This window comes from Abramis brama (assembly GCF_963993115.1).
Source record: "Abramis brama genome assembly, chromosome: 17".
Taxonomy (NCBI): domain Eukaryota; kingdom Metazoa; phylum Chordata; class Actinopteri; order Cypriniformes; family Leuciscidae; genus Abramis; species Abramis brama.
The window spans coordinates 33,510,708-33,530,351 of NC_139979.1; positions in this window are offsets into that span (position 1 = coordinate 33,510,708).

Consider the following 19,644-nt stretch of genomic DNA (forward strand, 5'->3'; position numbering starts at 1 on the left):
GATTTCGCTTGAAGTATTGTACATCAGGGCCTTTAGGTTCTCCATTGTATAGATTTTTGAACATAGAAAGCATTAGTTTCAAACCCATTTCTTCCTCTTTTTCTGGTTGTTTTTTTTTAGCTCCTGTGTTTCTTCTTCAACAGTCAAAACGTACATTCAGCAGAAGTGGCACCATCTGCTACATGAATAATTGACTAGTCACTTTCTTCATCAGTTCCTACCTGGAAACAGCAGGACAATCTCACTCACACATTTCCATAGATGAAAAACGGAAAATTAGTTCAAGCTTTAATAGTGAAATAAGTGATTTGGTATTTTCATGGTAAATTATCTGAGAAAGTGAGCTAAGATATACATAAGTTGGCCATTGCATATTTTCAATCAGTTGTTATTATAAAAGTTTTTGTTAGATGGTTTTGTACATAAGAGATATATACTGGTGCTTTAGTGCAAATATAATAAACTCAAACAAGTCCAGAACAACTAGGGCATTACCTTGTAGTGATTAATATATATAATTTGCAAATTGTAACTTCCGCATCGTATCCCAAATATATTTGTAATGTCATAACCCCAAAAATACTACCTCATGATTGAATGTTAATTATCTCTGCTATTTTTGATCAGATCGACTGGACCAATCTCAGGTAACAAGGATGTTGTAAAACCATTAATCCTACAGATGACTGATTATAAATCTGATTCATAATATTGGTTTGAAAGACATTTACATGTATGTATTTTCCAAATCCAAAGCGACTTACATTGCATTCAAAGTAAACATTGCAGTTAAAGGTCCTGTTCTTCATGATCCCATGTTTCAAACTTTAGTTAGTGTGTAATGTTGTTGTTAGAGTATAAATAATATCTGTAAAATTATAAAGCTCAAAGTTCAATGCCAAGCGAGATTTACTATAGTACATAGTTTCTTTTCTTTGTATTCAAAATACGTGATAATGTTCTTCCCCTCAATGTTGATTTTGTGTTTTGTTTTACATAATATATAATTCTCAAGTTCTTTCCAAAATGCATTACTGTATGAACAACCATAAAACAAATGGGTTACATTTTCAAGTTCATTTTTACAAAAAGTACATTTGTTATCAGTATCAAGAAATCTTGAAATGTACATCTTAGATGGGTATATGTTATGTAGTACTTTTAGATGTAATTCTCTAATTTTATTTGTGACACAAAATTTAAAAGGAACAAGCCATGCCTTCTGCCAATTAATATTCATAAAAATAGCATTCCAGAAAAATTTCCCTCTAGGTATTATTTTTTTGGCATTGTAGAAACATTCTCTGATATGTTTATTAGTACATTTTTTGCTTAGAATGTCAATACCGTTTATGTAAAGAATGTTAGGAGTAGTGCGTTGTACATTTTGCTCTACATAGCTTTTCATTAATTCTAATATTCCACTGGGAATAGAGTTAATTACTGAGCTAAATTCTTTAAATTTTACAGGGAAAGTTTTCTGTGTAAGAAAGTCTTCATAGCTAAGAAGTTGACCATTAGGGCTAAATAAGTCTTTTAAATAAATGATATTTTTATCTATCCAGTTTTGTAAATACAATGATTTGTTCCTTTTAATAATACACTCATTGTTCCAAATGATAGATTTATGTGGTGAAAAGTTGTGTGAATAACATAGCTTCCAGGCTAACAGAGCTTGTTGATTTCCGACATCTTAACTGGTAATTTAGAAATACTGTAATTACAAGACGGTAAGAACTTGAGACCTCCAACCTTCTTGAATATATTATGAGGAATAAAATTCCATAATGAATTTGGAGCTTTTAAGCATTCCTTTAACCATTTAACTTTAAATGTATAATTTAAATCCACAAAATCGAATAGATCAAAACCACCTTTAGCTTTAGGACCAGAAAGCAAAGCTTTTTTCAAATGATGGTGCTTATTCTTCCATACAAATTTTACAAACATATTATTGATTTCTTTACATGTAGAATCACAGACATTAAAGGGGCTATATGCCACTTTTTCCCCAAAATAAACGTAACAATAGCCTTTTTATTTGACCATTTATGACTCAAACATCTCCTGATGAGCATACTGACACCTTGTCCGCTCACAGTGGGTGCACCTATAAGCCTGTATCCTATTTTTCCTATTTTCTGTCGGGTCGGATTTTTCCCGCGCTGTCTGCGGATGTGACGTCAAGCGCGTTCATGTTAAACGTTTCAGATCACTCTGCCACCACCGCTAGTCAGCAAGTAGCCTACACTCGCAAGCAGTGCAATGGAGAAACTTACTCTTATCAGTGTAAGAGAACACTTATCTCAAACAATATATGTATTTGACTGTTCTTACCTCTGTAAACATAATGTTGACCTCCTTGCAGCAGATGACTTGTGAAGTGTGCACGTAGGAGAGCGAGCAGAAAGGAAGAGCAGTTCTGTTTTTTGGCCACAGGTGTCAGTCACGAGTTTAAATTTCAGAAAAATGCATATAGCCCCTTTAAGGGAGAGTGCTGGATACACAAACCTAGAAACTCCTTCAGCTTTAGTCAAAAGGACCCTACCTAAGATTGATAAGTCTCTTTGAAGCCATAGGTTCAATATAGTTTTAGATTTTTTCATTTTGGGGGAGAAGTTAAGTTGTTGGCGCTCTATAACATTCTTACAAACAAAAACACTGAGATATCTAATACAATTTTTAACAGGCATATTATATATGGTTTTAACATTTGTTTCAAACAGACATAAAATTTCGCATTTAGATTTATTCAGTTTTAGTCCAGAAGCAGCTGAGAATTCGTCTATTAATGCTACAGCATTTTCAATCTGATGTTTGTCCTTTAAGAATAATGCTGTATCATCAGCTAGTTGGGTCAGTTTAATTTCCTTACCAAAAATAGACAAACCTTCAATTATTGGGTTATTTAAAATATGTAATGAGAGCAATTCGACAACAATCAAAAATAAAAAGGGAGAAATCGGACAGCCTTGACGGACGGATCTCAGCACTGGAAATCTTTTGGTAGTGTTTGGATATAGTATGACACAACTGTCAATATTTTTATAAAACATTTCGATTGTTGAAATACAATTTTGACCAAAACCAAAGGTCTGAAGTGCTTTAAATAAAAAATGATGTTCCACCATATCAAAAGCCTTGTAAAAATCAAGAAAAACTATAAGGGAGTCATTATCAATGTTTTCAGAGTAGTCTAATAAGTCAATCTAACAAGCCTTATGTTGGAACTAATATGACGGTTGGACATAAATCCAGTTTGAGTTTCGGCGATAATTTCTCCAAGATCTTTTTTTAAGCTTTTAGCATATACCAATGAGATAATTTTGTAATCTATATTTAAGAGCATAATAGGTCTCCAATTTTCTATCATAAGGTGATCTTTTTCCGGTTTAGGAATTAGTGTTATAATACCGTTTCATACTTGTTGACATTTCTTTCCTATCTTGACATTCCTTAAATAATTCCAATAAAGGATCCACAATAATATTCCAAAAATGTAAATAGAATTCAACTGAGAGGCCGTCGTTGCCTGCAGATTTTCCTTTTTTCATTGATTGGATTGCTTCTGATATTTCTGATTTTGTGATGGGTCGTTCACAGTTAGTTTTGAAGGGCTCTGAAATGGTTGGTGTATATTTTTTAATTGATTCAATAAACTTATCACAATCATTGATTTGGGAATTTGATTTGTATATGTTACTGTAGAATGAATAAACATATTTTGAAATGTCCAGGGCCCGGTTTCCCGATAACGCTCACTCTTAGCGCGCTAAGAAAGCTCGAAAGATATATCTTACCAAAGTTGTTTATGTTCCTAAGTGTGTTCCCCGAACCATACCTTAGGAAGCTGCTTAAGATATACCTTCTTACGTGCGACGTTACCGGGTGCTGTCCGTGGCGATGGTGCTGAATCTGCTGATATCGATGACTCGAGAATCAATTATTCTCTCGTGCAGGGGCTGTTTATGTGAGAAAGCGGTGATCTTTATAAATGAAGCACTTCAGAAATAGTTGAAATTGCAATTTATTATGATTATTGGATATTATAAAAAATAATCCAAACTATAATAGCCTATAATAGCCTAGCCTACATATTTTAAAATTGTATCATATATTGCTGCCACAATAACCTTTTCAAAAATTTACGTGCCTTCTTCTCTTTCCCTTTTTTTTTCGCTGAGGTGGAGCTGCGATGAAATATTGTTCTTGTAAATACTTTCCAGCATTTCAGTAATAAAATTTTACATCTTGCGTACGGTGCTCGGCAGTGATCAAAAAGGGTTTAAACCGTGAATTTTGAATCTCTTCTTGTAAACTCAGAGATGTGGATTCAGACGGCAGTTAAATCACCACACGACCTGTTTGTCAAAAAACAGTAGGTACTAATTTGGCCAGGGATTTTTACGCGGGTTGGGTGAGAAAAATACTGATATTATGGATTCGGACGGCACTAAAATCATCGACTTACCCCTGTAAATGTTTAAAATACCGGACGAGCCCATGAGAAACAATATTAGCGTCCGAATAGGACTTAACTGACAGTAGCCTATGCTTTCACTGGCCTTTAAAAGAGCGTTTTAATTAAATTAATAATATTGTATAATAATATAATTAAAAATCTAACAACAATCAGTGTAATGACAATTTTATTCTTTGCATGAAAACACTTGAATTAGCCTAATTGAATACTGTCTGTGTGTATTAAAACTTCAGAATTATATTCGTGTAGACCTGCAACAGTGATAAGGTAAAGCTAAGAGTGGTCCAGACCAACCTTACGAAAGTGTGACTTACAGAAGATATACTTAGCGAACGAACGTGTCGGGAATCGTGCCATAACGTTAAGAGAGAGGTTAAGGAATAGGTTAAGAACTACTTAGAGATAAGAACGCTTTGGGAAACCGGGCCCAAATGATTAGTGGTTATGACATCATCAATCTTGAGTGCAGAGATATTGTTTCTTTTTTGATTTCGTTTCTCTAGGGCAAAAAAGTAGCTAGAGTTCTTTTCGCCTAATTCCAACCATTTTGCTCTTGACCTTATGAAGGCTCCTTTAGCCATATTAATATATGTATGATCTATTTCTTCTTTTAGTCTCTTCAATTTAATTTCTTCTTCCTCTAATAGACTATCTTTCTTCAATAATGTATTTAGTTTGTTCATGATACTAATTTCTTTTGAGGCGTTATTATTTTTACTCCGTCTCATTGCTGCTTCTCTTATCTTAAATTTAAAGTATTCCCATTTTTGTGTATGATTCATTTTAGGATCCCTAAATATCTGTTTCGCTGTTCTTTTAACATCACCACAAAATATTTCATCATTTAATAAATCATTATTTAGCTTCCAGAAACCACGAAGATTGTTTTGATTTTGTTTAGTGCCTTTTAAATGAATTTTAATCAATTTATGATCAGATAAGGGAGCAAAATCGTGAGATGCTTCTGAAACAAATTGTGTGCAAGAAGGTGATATAAACCACAAGTCAATTCTGGATTGTAGAGATCTATTCGTATTACTCCAAGTCAATTCTTTTGTATCAGAATTTAAGTATCGCCATACATCGATAACCGAAAGTTGTTCACAAATATATGCAATGCTTTTAAATCTTGAATGTTGAACTGTTCTCATGTTCATCGGTAATCGATCTAAGAGATCATTATAATCTCCCCCAAGAATCAATTGTGCTTCTTTGTACTTCAGTTTAAGAGCTTCAAGATTCTTACACAATTGCATACACATTGTTTTGGCTAGAGCTGTGTTGTTATGATTATATAAGTTACAAACTATAAAAATGGTGTTATCCAGTTTGAAAACTGAAATAATCCATCTACCCTCATCTGAAAATAATGATTCAATAATAATACCTTTAAATTTGTTGAGGAGAATTGCTACACCAGCAGATTGTTGAGAGGCATGACAAAAATAACACTGATCACCCCATTGTGCTTTCCAAAATTTCACGTCATTTTCACTTGAGTGAGTCTCTTGTAAAAGGATTAAATCTGCATTTTTTCGTCTGCAAAAAATAAAAATAGACTTTCTTTTGGTACTGTCACGGATACCTCTAACATTAAGAGATATTATTTTTAAGGAACTGAAATGGAAGTCTGTCATAGAAAAATAGAGTAAAGTGAACTAGAAGTCTGTAAAATAAACAGAAACTTGTAAAGTGTTGAGATATAGACACACAAGTAGGTACTCTCAAACGAGAAGACTCATTTCTTTCTCTTTTTTAATATAAAGAAGTGAACAAATTGCTTAATTAAGCAAGTAACTGTGCCACTGTAGAAGTAGGCTATTTAACTACTAGTACTCATAGTGCAGTATTCTAATTTCGAACATAGGTAACCATCACATCAATGTGATTGTGCTATACAGTGGACAATAAGTGCCTTAGTAGGAGAATTTAACTTAAGGTATGAACATTTTTCCGGTAAATCAATACATCTAATCAAACATGTAAACTTAAATTAACCATTGTTCCTTGTGAACAATAACCTGAGTTAGCTTGAGGTAGTTAAGGGATCTTATTAATATTACTTAGCATTCAACTTAACTTAAGATCACCTTATTATTCACCTAACTGACTCTTAGACTGTATGTCTTACACCATCAATGATGGCCACCGGGCGATCCATTTGGTCTTCTTCCCTTCGTCTCGGGCTTGTTTAACCATTGGCCAGAGTTTGTTCCTGCACTGTCTCTCCATGTACACTGTAAAAAAATTCCGTAAAAATACGGTACAATGTACCATATTAATTTGAAGGAATTTTCCGTATTTGTCTTTTACAGGACTTTTACCCGTATTTTGAATTACGCGTTGCATTGTGGGATGCTAGAATCTGGTCGGCGCGAAAAGTTTGAGACGCAAGCGCCATTACACACACACAGATGATGCGGCCAAAGTTGCTTTTTAAAGTCGGATTTCAGATGTGTGGAAGCCATTCTGACACTTCTGTGGTAAAAACCGAAAATTATATTTGGCTAAATGTCAAATAAGCGGTTTACGTAACGTTATTTAGTTGCCACCCGGCTTGTTAGGCAATGTCGGAGCCGTCGCGTTTATCGTTTTATTCATATCGTCACACATTGAAAGATTTAGTTCACACTCGTGGAAGTTCCCCTGATTGTGTGTTATAGTGTTCTCGTTGTAACTGGTTTATTGGCTTTTATTTAGTCGGTGATGCGGTTTATTTCGTGCCTAGCGCACCCGTTAACCAGTAAGTGCAGTAACGTTAACGTGTTTTTGGAGCAGTTTAATGGCTTCAAACAAAAGCTACCAGATGAATCGTCAAGAAAAGGAAAGGCCATAAGACTTGCTTGATTTAAAAGGCATGAAGATACAACGTGAAGAGACTGTGTGTGAAAATGCAGTACAGCTGGATCAAGGATAACGCAACATGTTCATGTTATGTTTACGTTAGACTTTTTATTGTCTTGTCTTTGTTTTAGACAACACACAGACATTATACACACACTACACATTTGACTGTAAACCCCAAATAATGACCTTGAAAAATTAATTTACATTTAACATGACTGCTGTTATACTTCTGCCTGTAACGTTAAAGTTAGTGTTAGTCATTCTTTACCAGCTCCCTCCTCTTGGTTTGTTTCATAGTGTTTCTGTTGTTTTCTTATCTATTGACAGGATTTTGCTGATGTAAGTTACTGTGCATCCCAAGCACCACCCTGCATGTTCCTTATGGGTTTGTATTTTGTTTTATTAGTATATATTTTTTTAATCATTATGAATATTCAATATTGGCAAAACACATTTAAATTTAAAGTCTGAGGAAAAATGTTTATAGAAAAAGTTGGTTGCTGAATACCCCCTTCAAAGATGTTATGCTTATATGGTCAGTAGAAAAACATTGTATAGGGAAGATTTAAACCACTATTTTTGGAGCGGCTTTCTGAAGTGATCGTGTAATGTTTTTCATTCACTTATTTGTTTAAGGTGATGGGCATTCAGGATTGCAGTCATTCAAGTTTTTATTGGTAGTAAGAAGAGCTTTATTGGCTTATAAGAAGTTATTATTGTTAAGTATATATATATGCAACACAACTTCTCGTCCAGGCCCTGGTCATCTCTAGGCTTGACTACTGCAATGCTCTTCTGGCTGGACTTCCATCATGTGCAACCAAACCTCTACAGATGATCCAGAACGCTGCAGCTCGTCTCGTCTTCAACGAGCCCAAGAGGGCCCACGTCACTCCTCTGTTCATCTCTCTGCACTGGCTACCTCTCGCTGCTCGCATCAAGTTCAAAGCATTGACGCTTTCTTACAGATCTATCACAGGCTCAGCTCCCTCCTACTTTCACTCACTCCTACGAGTCTACATCCCTACCAGAAGCCTACGATCGGTCAACGAGCGACGTCTCGTGGTCCCATCACAGAAAGCCACAAAATCACTTTCCAGAACATTCTCATTCACAATTCCATGCTGGTGGAACGCTCTCCCCACCCTCATCCGGAATGCAGAATCCCTGACAACCTTCAAAAGACAGCTGAAAACCCATCTCTTCCGTGAGCACTTAACCGCATAAAATAAAAAAATAAAAAAAATAAAAAATAAAAAAACCTCCCCTTTCCCTCTAAAACCTCACCTATCGGGCTTATGCTACTCTGAATAATGCCTGAACTTCGTATCTTGAGCACTTCTTGCGTTGTTGTTGTTTTTGCCTCTTCATGATGACTCGCTTAATCTAGTCCTAGTTTGTAAGTCGCTTTGGATAAAAGCGTCTGCTAAATGACTAAATGTAAAATGTAAATTATTGACCACATCTCCTACCCCATTGAGGCAGTGAGCTACAAAATACCCAAAGAAAATGGCACTTATCCTGGAGTTCATAATGGTAAGCAACACATTTTTAATGAAAACTTTTTATAGAGCATGTTGTTGTGTTACTGTTTATATAATTGAAAATAATGAAACATATTATAAGGTATAGTTGAGCAGACAAGCTAACATGACATGCAATTGGAGTCCACTGGAAACAGGAGTCTTAGCATTTTATACAGTGTTTGAATTTGAAAGAATTAGGGATAGCAGTTGATAATTTAACGAATGTAAAATACTGTACGATTTTTTTTCAACCTCAACCTGGTCTGTATGATACTTTGTAGTTCAATTTCGTTTATTTAATTTCTTGTGTAGCTAAAAACATATTTTTTTTCTTCATATCCAACTTTCCTGTGTAGAAATCCTGAACGAAGGTCGAAAAGGCTGAGATGAAGGAAACCAAACGTCTACACACTCCCCCAAGACTGCTGAAGTTCCTGTATGAACCACTAAAAACCCATGTAAAGTTTAAGCTTTTGTCAAATCTCTTAATGGACCTTTAACTGAACATATCGAAGAAGGAAAGTTTTTCACGCAAGTTGTTCACTCCAAAATGAAAATAATGTCATTAATTACTCGCCCTCCTGATGTTCCAAACCTGCAAGACTTTAGTTCATCTTCAGAACAAAAATGAAGATCTTTTTAATGAAATCTGAGAGCTTTCTCTTCCTCTGTTGACAGCTTACACAACTACCACTTTCAAGCTCCAGAAAGGTAGAAATTACTTCATAAATTTGAGGTTAAGCCACTGGAGTCACATGGATTACATTTATGTCTGTATACCTTTCTGAACCTTGAAATTGGTAGTTGCGTAAGTTGTCAATGGAGGGACAGAAATCTCTCAGATTTCCTCAAAAAGATCTTAATTTTTGTTCTGAAGACGAATGGAAGTCTTGTGGGGTGTGGAAACGCATGAGCGTGAGTAATTAATGACAATTAAAATTTTGGGTGAACTAACCCTTTAAGGAATATGGTGTTCTCTTACAGAAAAATGGCATCAACACTAACATTTCACTCTACTATTGACTGTCTAAAGCTATTTTTAATGATAAAAGCAGCAGACCTGTATTCGTATTGCATTTGTTTTTGTTTGGTTCTTTCTGTATTGTATTTGTATTGTATTGCATTTGAAAATGTTTTGAATCTTGACTTTCACAGTTTATTAAGTTTTTTTCAAAGAATTTTGCAACACCAATATTGTGCAAGTGCCTTCTCATGTTTTCTTTTTTTAATTCTGTCTCTTTTTTGTTCTAGAACTTATTCCACAATACAAGCACTTTTTAATGGTGCTTTGTACATGGTTTCATATATATATCTTTACCCATTGAATGTATTTAAGAATGTATGAAAATTTGTACAAAAATAAACCATGTTCAATTTGTATATATCGTTCTTGAATTATTTGCCACCAAAATATATGCTATAAAATTTCTATAAATATGGAAATTTCTGTATAAGGATTATCCGTTAATAGTACAGAAAATGTACTGTTAATATACAGAATTTTCCGTTTTAGAGGTGAAGGAACTGTCCGTAATTTAACGGAAAATGTCCTGGTAATTTTCTGCCAGTACATTATCCGTTTTTTTACGGAATTATTTTTTACAGTGTAGTGAGGTCTTCTGCCATCCGTAGATTTTTTCCCTTCAACACATCGGAGTTGAGGGAGGCTCTCCATACTTTGTGTCGGAAAGTGCGCATGGTGAATTGCATGATAATGGGACGTGGTTTGTTGTCATCTTTATTTCTCCCCACTCTGTGTACAGTATCTACCAGGAACCCAAGTCTGGACTTTTCTTCTGGAATGATCTGGGCGATTATTCCCATCACCTCCTTTCTCACATCTTCATTGCTGTATTCCGGGAGATTAAGCAGACGGAGATTCCATCGTCGGCTATATCTCTCAGCCTCCTCCTGCCGCTCCTGAATTGCAGTCGCTCGCTCGTTCAGCTTCTTCACGATGTCATCTGTCGCCTTACACTGCATCCCAAGGTCTTTCATATGCTCCTGCATGACAACAGTCTCCGCCGTGTTCTTGTTCACCATTTCTTCAAACTTGGAGAACCGGTCATTCAGTCCGTGAATAGCTTTCAGGATATCAGCATTGGACACATTTTCCGCTCCTTTCTTCGAAATTTCAGTGCGGACCTTCTTTGGACTGGGGCTATTCAGAGGGGTTTCAGGAAGAGGTGAACATAAGCTTGGGAAGGCATCAGACTCCAGGTCCATTATCAGTCCTCCCTTGCGTCTTGCTTCTTTTTTAGCCATATTTTCAGTGCTAATCTGTCACGTTGCTAACTTTTCTTTTATAAGCTAGCCGGTTCACTGTTTCATAACGCGACGACGGAAGAACTTCACTTTTTTTCTCTTTTTTTAGGTTAAATAGTCCTACTGTCCGTGCATAAAATACAGAGGCAACAAGTCACTTCTCAGAAAACAATCTTTGAGTCCATTAGGATCATTCTAAAAGTTTGGTACTTTGAAAAATTCACGAGCTCACAGGAAAGCGTCTACCCAGGTCGCCATCTTGGCTCTCCCCGCCAAGCGAGATATTTTATTTAACAGAAGTCGCCTATCACTAGAACCGTTTTTTGACTAACCTCCGCCCACAGGAATGCTCCCTCAACTCTGCCGAAATTCGTTTATGTACTTGCGCACTTCTTATAACTTACTGTGTTTACTCAGCTCTTACGGTGATTTTCTGAAGTAAAACTGATGCTTCATCTTTTGTGTGATGTACAATAAACTTTATTAAACTCATCAGTATATGTTTGATCATCATTCGGACCTGGTCCGAAACAGCAGACTTGTAGGCTATTAATAAATAATGGATACATACAAGCAGATGACAAATACGTTATAATAACCATAATTAAACTACTAAACTATACCTGTTCCATCTCTATACAGCACTCTGACTCTGTAGGCATTATTGTCCGACTCGAAATGAACACCGTTACTGAGAGTTTCTGATATTATCATCATTTCGTGAGATGAAATTGTCCTGAGAGACTGAGCGCGAGCTCATGAAGCTCCGCCCCCTGGGTCGTCCAGCAGCTGCTTATTTGCATTTAAAGGGCACACACTAAAACAGCGCGTTTTTCTGAGCCCCATAAAAATGACAATTTAAACATGCTGTAAAAAATGATCTTGTGAAAAGGGGCATAATACGGGACCTTTAATGCATTCATAGGGATTCGGTAATCAACCCCATCACATGTGCATTGCTAGTGCCATTTTTGAGCTACAGGAAAACTTCTTTGTAAACTGTTTATAAAATGTATATGAAAACAAGTGTGTAAAAACAGCTCTGTAGGATCAGCCAGGAAACATTAGAAAAGTTGAACATACAGACCCGTAAAACATGGATATATGCGAGAGAACAGTGTAAAAAACCACTGCATCCTTCCATTTCAACAGCAGTGCTGGAGGAATAATCTAATCCGTCATGCTAAACAAAGATATGTATTTACTGACATAAAGAATATAATTAAAACAGTAAAAACCAATGAGTTACCAAATATTTAATGAAGTCTATGCAATGGTATGTCAAAAAGGTTGTTGCCTACAATGATTTCAAATTAAAATACAGAACATAAATTTTTATACACTAAGCAAAGCATGAAAAATAAATTTAATAGCATGAGAACTGGCTAAATACATAACTTGGGGGGGGGGGGGATAAATTAGAGGGCCTACACTTTGGAGTTGTCTGAATTATTTTTTCATTATTGTAATACTTTCACGTTTGTATCCCATCATGTCATCCAAGGGTATCTTGGGTGCATCTTTCTGTTGGGTAATGGCTGAGCAACTGATAATAATAAAACCAAGTCATACTTCTCACAGTCTCTAAACATGATATTAAACTGCATAATATTAAAACCCCACATTCTCAGACGGCTTCTCCAGTTAAATAAAGTCTTACAGAATGAGTGAGTTTAAGTAAACCATCTGCGTGTGTGTGTGTGTGTGTGTGTGTGTGTGTGTGTGTGTGTGTGAGACAGACAGAAATGAGATGGTGAGCAAGAAAAGAGCAGATAGAAGAGGTGAAAGAGATCGTCAGAAACCCAACTCACGCATTCCAGCAGTCCGCTGCATTCTGCAACGGGTTACAGATGATCTGTCCGTTTCAGGAGATGATTTCCAATTTCTATCAGCCGAGAATGAATTGCTGCTTCTGACAATATTGTCTGCCAGGATAGGAAAGGAAATGTAATAATCAAATAATATGTTGTTATCCAAAAACTATCACCTGTCTGAATGAGTTTAACTAGTGTTCTTTTATAACCAGATGCTTTCAAGAGTAGACAAAGGGATCTGAAGTTTATGAATTTACTAGTTTTGGCTATACTTTATTATATTGTATTTTCTTTTCAAAGAATATTGTATATTTGTATTTAGAAAAATGCTCATATATCTCTCAAAGTTGCTGTAGTGATTTTCATTCAAAATGTTGCTCTTCTGATATTCTCATTTATATTATGGAACATTTTTGCAAAAACGAGTTAGAATAATGTAAAACATGAAGAGGCTTTAACTGCAGTATGTAGCCTATTAAAGATAGTAGTATAACCAAATTATAGATATTTTTGAGCCCCTAACTCCACCTCTAACCACTGCACAAAAATGTAATGGGCAAATGCATTAAGTCACAATAAAATGTAATTCAAAAGTACAAAGTAGTCCCTTTGACACAACTCCATCGTGATAGCTTTGTGTGAGGAACAGCCTGAAATTTAAGTTGGTATTCACTCAAAATATTCATTTCAGACGCTCACACATGTAAGAAATGCAAGAAGAGAAATCTGACATTTGTTATATCAATCTGGTGAACGTGTCTCGAGGCAGATAGGTTTCAGTCTTTGAATGAGATTTGGCAAAATCTCCTCATGCAAAGCTATTGTATCGTACCAGCATCCACATTCATTGAATGGAAAATAGCTGATGGAAATTCTGTCTAATAAATGAATGAATGAACGTACGAATAAATAAATGAATCCAAGGATGTAGACAGAATATCAGAGAGCAAATAACAAAAAAATAAAAAAAAACTGAGGGAAGTTCTAAGGGTTTACTACTGACACTCCAGCCCATTAAATAAAATAGAATATTGATTTTGCTATCTTGAAAAGCTGTGAGATTTTTCATTTGTGCCATTGCACAGTAAATGAAACACAGAAGAAAAGAGCTAGTCATTAGGTGAACTGCCACTCAATAATTCAGCATTTACCCTCAGTGTAGAGAGAGGTGGATGGATGGATGAATGAATAAATAAACAAAGTGACTAACACATCCAAAAAAACACTCTGTGCTCTCTGTGAAAAGCTGTATTCCTTTCACCTTCACACCTGGCCCTCCATTGTCATACAGTATGAGCTACTATATGGCCAGAGACATACCAAAGGCACTCCATAATGTCATAAATTCATAATACAAATTACAACTACATTCACACTGAAATGGCTCCAACTATGCTTTTAATAAATCACCATAATATTTGTTAATACATATGTTAAATGAGGTTGAACAGGACATCTCTTTCATTTCATTCATTTTTAGAAAGATAACAAATAATGAAAGCATATTTTATTAGCATTAAATAAAAAAAAATAAAAAAATGGTGTAATAGTTGTAATTCAATGTTTTGATTCTATATATCCCAATTAAATGGGATGGTGATGAATGAGAACATGCCAAATAATGTGAAGCTCAGTATCCTGTTAAAATGGGATAATTTCTTAGGAATAATGACTCTCGTCTTGTATTTGCACACTTTTCAAACCATTATTAATTAACCTGGTTTTGTGTTCTTGTCTTCCAGGCAAACAAAACATCAGAGCAATAACAAATAAATGAACAATTTCTGATCCTTGACATAATTCCACAACCGACCAACTACCTGACTAGTCATGTAAACACAAGAGCAAATAGCGACTGACAATCTGATGTGACATATCATTGTCCATCATTCTGCTGTTAATGAGATTGAGATCTTCCAGTCACTGAGCAGGAAACTCTCCTTAAAATAGCGGTGGATAAATCAATACGCTAGCTGTTAATCACATCCCCCGAGATTTTAATGAGAAGCGTAATTTTTGGACTGAAGGACAAAATGTGTGTCACGGCCACATATTTTTCTCAACATGAAAACATGGCTAAACTTCCTCAAGTGCTGCTTGAGAAACCATTGCCAGGGATTGTAGGTGTCATGACCTACCATGACTGAAGAGTCACATGAAGTAGAAGAACTTAAATGTTTGATGTTTGAGCTTGTGTGGAGAAACTCAGTCAATGAAGTGAACATGTCTTAGTTCAAATGCTCTGTTGAGATTGACCTCAATTGTCATCAGATGTCTTGGGAACCCAGACATATAAAATTATAACAGTAACTTGTTATTTTCCCTTCAAAGTTTTGTAATACATGTTTCTCTTTTAATATGGTCTTCTTCGTCAAAACCCAGCCAACACAATGAAATGAAAACAAAGAAAGACAGAAAAAAAAAAAGATTTAATTTGAAACAGTATTCACTCACTGTAAACCCGAATAAGTTGGCAAAACTCAAAAAAAAAAATTCAATCAGTCGCCTCAAATTTTTTAAGTTAAGAAATTCAAAATTTAAGTAAGCAGAACTGGAAGATTTTTATTTTGTACTTATACATTTTAATTGTTCTTAACTTGGAATGTTTAAATATACTAATTCATACATTTAACTTTAAACTTTCATATAATCTCAATGCGAACACTTTTATTAGTATAAACATAGCAAGCTTTAACAAGCTAGTTTGCTAACATACTAATTTGTTAATTTGTTGACAACAGTATGTTATACAGTAGCACTTGCTGTGTGAATGCAGCAATATAAAGCTTGCTCTCAAATCAAGCTTATGCACCACTCGTCACCATGATGGTGGTAACCATCCTAAAACCAACATTAACAGACATACTTCTAAATTAGCATAACACAACATTAATCACTACTAAATCTCCCACTTCACATTAATCTATCACCAAAAAAAACCCCATTGCATTACACTTAATTTTAGCATTTACTCTCCCTTTCGAGTGCCATCGGCAAACCATGCTGGGAAATCAACATCCCAGCCGTTTCAGTTAAACTTAAGTTTGTCTTAATTAAAAGAAATAATTTCATAAAACTCAAAACAATGAAACAATTCAGTTTACTTAAAATATATCAGTTCTGTGAACTTGAAAGAAAAAGAAAGTGCTAAATACTCATAAAAGTTAATATGACTGAACTAATTAGTTTAAATTAAGTTTCTCCTACTCAAACCAATTAATTATTTTGAGCGTTAGGGTTTACAGTGCTCAAAAATTGCTGTTAGTGAATTTCAGAAATAAACTCAAAGAAACAAGAAGTAACACATCAAATCAAATATATATAATCTGTGTATATATATATATATATATATATATATATATAATCTGTGTTTGTTTCTGTTTTGGGTGGGTTTGTCACATGTTTTAGTTGCGTTTCCTAGTTTTCAGTTCATTTCTATGGCTTCTTGTTGATTTGATTATCATGCATACCTGTCATTCATTCCGTTGATTGCTTTGTGTATTTAAGCTTTGTTTTTTGTTCAGTCCATTGTCTGTTCTCATTGCTTGTACACAGTTGTTCTGTTCATAGTTTTTTAGTGATTTTTTTTTTTTGTTTGTTTTTTTTTGTTATATATGGGTTGTAATGTCAGAACACCCACTATTTCAGGGGTAGATATCATTTTTGTATGCTGTTAATATAATCTGTAGTCTGTAAATTGTTAATTGCATTGTGTCATCTAGCGGCTAAATTAATATAAAAAAGTAATATATGCTGGGAAAACTATAACCTTCAGAAAGTAACAGGATTAACATTTGTATACTTCATTGTGGACATTACTAGTGCATTACTAGTGGTCATGTCACTGTATGGCATTTATTACAGGAAAATGTGTTTATTAAGAAAATTAATATGTGATATTTCCCTGAGGACCCAGTATTCAGTAATATTTTGTTAATAACTTTTAATAACCAATAATTCATATTCAATAATCAGTTGAAAACACAAGGTTGGGAATAGGCCAAAATGGAAAGGGTAAAATTAAATTAAATGAATGACTATTTGTGTTTCTGTGTTTAGAATATTGCTTATACTAACACATATTAATGAAAGACATACAAGGCACTCATTGGTTTACAAAAGGTACCCTGTTTTTTTTTATCCTCGCACTTACTATACCATATGAAAATTATATTTGTGAGCTGTCTTTATTACCATATGTGAGAGACTTGTGAAATAAACTCTTTGGTTTTACTGCTACACAAGAACTGCGGTGCGTTTGAGTTTCTCCTACAGGTAATATCCCACTACAGCAAAACCCCATAACCCTCAAACAAACACTATTATGCTCCTCTAACCATGTGATCATTCCTCAGCATTTCCTGCTTTCCACTGTCTGAGAGGACGATTGCAATACAAAACATTTAACTCTATCTTTAGTAAATGGATTTCTGTTTACGCAGTATTATGGTAATGGAATCAATCACAATACTGTGGCTTGCAGTTGCACTATACTAATCCAATTCATGAGGCAGGGTGTCCCCTGTTGATTAAATGTCACAGCATAAATGTGTTCATATTATGTTTATTCGGAGTGGAAAAACAGAACTAGACCAGTGAATATATTTTCCACTCTCAGCAGATGTTGGGAAAATTATATTGTAATTCCGTCGAACATGACAGCTTTGGAATGTACATACATTGTATTATTAATGCTGAATCAATCGTAAAATAGAATGTTTCATTGAAATGCATTATCTAAAGTCGGATGCTGCATTTCTGGGTAATCACAAAAAAAACAAAAAAAAAACAATCATTGTCCTATTCTACCCACAATCATTGTACAGATAGCCATAAAGAATCCATCTGAAAAACATGTTTTGGTAATGAGCAAACTCTTACTCCATGCCAGATCCAAACAGTGAAAAGTAATGTTTAGATATGATGAATTCATGTTTAAACATCACTCTTTCAAAATCAAAAATAAGTTCAGGTGTTTATAAGGTTCAGATGTGAGACGCTGAGTAATTGTTCTCTGATTCAAAGTTGCAGTCCAACGATGTCTAACCCCAGCATGTTCCAGTGATTTATAATGACTTTTGCTGAGAGATTTAATGACAATCCAATTCTTCATTGGAATGAAAACAAGGAGTGATGAAATTAAGAGTGTGTTTCCTGTCTCAGTGTTTCCTTCTTGTCAATCTTGGTAGAGGAGAATTAATAGTATAATGTTCAGAATGAGGCACACATAATTCCCTTGAGAGTCACTGTCTGCACTGCCAGGAAAACCGAGGGAAAGAGCAAAATATGCTTTTTTTTTTTCTTTTTTTCTTCTGACCACTCAAGCCCTACTGGACAGTGTCATCCAATTATATTTCATTATTGCCCTCCTATGGCATACATAGGTGCAGTTAAAATTACACTTAGTAGAGCTTATGTCAGCATATTTGTAATGTATATTTGTATACATGTGAAATTTAAGCTTATGATTACTGAAGCCACATACACAATGAAGGAATTATCATAATTATTCCAGTTCTTAAAATAAGTAAAACCATAATCATCCAAGTAATTATGTTGCAATTCAGATGTTTAGTTCTTTGGCCTGTCACACAATATTTCCACTACTGTCATGCATTCACTATAATAACCAACAATACAGTACCATACAGATACTCATAACCAATTCTGCATAATTTCTGTGTTCATTAGAGAAGAGTTTCTTTTTCAATTGGTTTGGCTTTAAGACCCATGTTTTACATTAAGCAGTGTTCAAACATTTTACCACATGTGTTTTCCAGACAAATTACATCAGATGACAAAAGTTGCCTGTGTCTATTTTATGATACTATATTTTATGTTCCAAGTAAGCAAGTCAGGTGGACATAAGAGTTAGCAATGCCAGAATTGTAATTTTGTGGGTGTCCTATTTTCAGACAATATAACTTTAAGTATATTTTGTCTTTTATTTTTGGGCATGACGAAACACGAAAAATGGCGTTTTCAAATGTATCCAGCGTTTTCAAAAAGGTTGGTTTTCATTAATAAAAACGCCGTCTCAGTGTGGACGGAAGGCCAAAACGGAGAGAAAAATATGCGTTTTCAAACAAAAATGTACAGTATTAGTGTGGGCATGGCCTAGAGAGAGAGAGAGAGAGAGAGAGAGAGAGAGAGAGAGCGCTGTACCAGTGTAGACGTGACTGCCTCTGGAGTGGACCTCTATCATGTGACCTTGGGAACAGTGTTCGCACATACTCTTCCTCACAACCTCAGGTTCACTGCTACAGAGGTTGCTATACATGGCACATAAAAAACACACTTACGTCAAAGCAAAACAACAGAATACCACTGGTTCAGCAGCGGCAAAACGTTAGGAAGAAAGTTGGCCTAGATTTCTCTTTGAAAATGATATGTAATTATTGACTGACAGGGAAAAGATCGGAGGACATGTTGGCAGCAGACGGCTGAATTGTACGGAGAATCACACTTGTAATTACAGATGCACTTTTCTCCTTTCAGTATTTCGTTCGATTCCCTTCTCTGAGCACACCTCATCTATTATCAAAAAAGATGTCCACATACACGACAATACATTGTCAATGTTTTGTTTAATTACAGTTACCCAGACTTAGGAACATACTGAAATATCTAGAATACAGTTAAAACTTCATTTTTTCAACTCAGAAACATTGCAAGACTGCGCCCATGTTATCTTTCTCTGTGGCAGAAA